The sequence below is a fragment of the Schistocerca gregaria genome, chromosome 2, assembly GCF_023897955.1.
Source record: "Schistocerca gregaria isolate iqSchGreg1 chromosome 2, iqSchGreg1.2, whole genome shotgun sequence".
Classification (NCBI taxonomy): domain Eukaryota; kingdom Metazoa; phylum Arthropoda; class Insecta; order Orthoptera; family Acrididae; genus Schistocerca; species Schistocerca gregaria.
The window spans coordinates 726,581,414-726,583,595 of record NC_064921.1 but is presented as its reverse complement, the minus strand read 5'-3'; the positions used below and the strand labels follow the sequence as shown (position 1 = coordinate 726,583,595).

The 2,182-nt window shown below is 43.3% G+C and overlaps 1 non-coding gene across 1 annotated transcript; it reads right to left on the bottom strand.

The window, feature by feature from the left end:
* Nucleotides 1–573: 573 nt before the first annotated feature.
* Trnae-uuc (transfer RNA glutamic acid (anticodon UUC)) lies at nucleotides 574–645 on the bottom strand. The gene has a single exon. It is a non-coding gene; the product is annotated as a tRNA-Glu (tRNA).
* Nucleotides 646–2,182: the final 1,537 nt, after the last annotated feature.

Here is a 2,182-nt window from a genome sequence, read left to right as displayed (position 1 = left end):
GAATAAACGGCCACGAATGTTTTTCTTCAGGTTTCCAAAGACATGGAAATCACATGAGGAGAGATCGGGACTGTATGGAGGATGTGTAAGCGCTTCCCAAGTTGCCAACATTGTTTCGACTGTGCTGCGAAAGATCAGACGAAACTGGAAGTTTACTATGCCGACGTAAGAGAGAAGAGTAATAACTATAAAACTTCGGGTTATGAGGCAGTGATCGATGGATAAAACTATTCGCTTGCAATTCGTCCTCGTCTGCACGAGACATTCTCAGATCAGAGATAACACACTGGACTCTCCATGTCAGCCTGTTACCTTTGAGGATGAATCCCGCAGACGAGGACTAAACGAAAGTGAACAGTTTTATCCGTCGATCACAATCCGGAAGTGATAATAGCAGGAAACACAGACCACGGACGCCTAATTTAAACTAATGAACAGAGAATGGAGGCAACTGGCTTCTAAAATAAATAATTACATTTTAGAAATATGGTATTTTAACACCAGGAATAAGTGTTTCTGCAGTTCATTGTAAGTAATTGCTTTATCTACGTCAAGTGGTGTATTTAAAATATGTTCCCATGCCGGGAATCGAACCCGGGCCTGCTGGGTGAAAGCCAGCTATCCTAGCCACTAGACCACATGGGAGGCGAAGTAATGCAGCCAAATGAAAGGCTTAAGCCGTCTCGGGATGCTCGTGCCAGTCAATTGCACAAGACTAGTAGCTGTTACCGCAGGCTTCGAAGGCGATTTAGAACTGTCACTGATCATTCAGAACAGTATGATCTATGAGTGAGGTCATTTGAAAACAAATCACGTGATAAAAGGCAGCTTGTTCCGAAAATTAACTGAGCAATAAAATTACACATGTGAATTTCTCTACGACGACTACAATGCAGTAACTGAAATAGAGAACATATGCCAGTACAAAAAAAAATTGTAATCATTTAAATTCTTAGAGTATTTCTCAATCCCTCTCGTTTGACTAGTCGCCGACTTCTATGACAAACCTTAGTGTAAGAAAAATTCGGATAATAACTTAAATACCAGGTACTATAGTCTGACTAAAATTACTTAAGGATTGACAACGTGTACGGGGAAACCCCACGCGGCATGCCCGGACCACTTTCCGCCAATATCCCGCTACCTGCAGCTGCAGCCAAGCAAGTTCCCGAAGTTGCCAAACCCTTACCACACACAACACTTCCCGCTTGAGTGGGCTTCCGTTGCAGCCACCTTGCTGTCTTGTGTCATCACTGCACCCTGTGACTTTCCGTGTGTTCATTTTCACTGCTGTAGGAGCTATTCTTTTATTTGTTGTTGTCATTATTCGTTGTTACTGTTATTCTTAGTTTCCGTTACTCGCCGTTACTGTTATCCTGTTAGTCGTTGTGTGCTACTGAACGATGTAAGCGGGAAGTTCGTCGAAAGTTAGAAGTGGAAAAGTTTGACGTCGTTCTTTTGACCACACGAGGCCAGTCAAGAGAAATGGTTTGTGCGTTACGTGCCTACTTTGAGAATGAAAAACTTAATGGTGGCCCCCTGCTCTATTTTACTTAAATGGTCGACAGAACTGCTGCAGCTTTGAATATAACAAAAAAAAAAAAATAGCGACGAAGTGGTGTGGCTTGACAAAGCGTGGGACAACTCTGGTCATGTTGTCATGCTGGGCTGGGCAGCTGACACAGCTAAAGAAACAATGGCAATGCCTTCTGCCATGGGGAGCAGAGTTATTCTTCTTCATGCCGGCACCTCGTAAGGTTTTGTTTCAAATAGTCTTCTGCTTTTTAAATCAAAGAAAATAGGAAATTATCACGAACAAATGAACTGCTTTACATCAACAAAGTGGTTCGAAGATTCACTAGTACCAAATCTTGGAAAACAATCAGCAACTGTTCTAGATAATGCTCCTTATCATTCAGTTGTTGAGAAGGCACCTACAGTGGCAAACCGAAAGTAGTCTATGAGTGATTGGCTTCAGCATCATAGCAGATGTAAGTGATGATCTTAGAAAGGTGGAGCTTAAGGAAAACTATCTCTCTCCATTAGCTACAGTCCCCCCGATACGAAATCGAGGAAATGGGAGAAAAACATGGGCATACAGTCACGAGGCTACCAACTTACCACTGCCGTTTCAAGCCGGCCGGTGTGGCCGAGCGGCTCTAGGCGCCTCAGTCTGGAACCG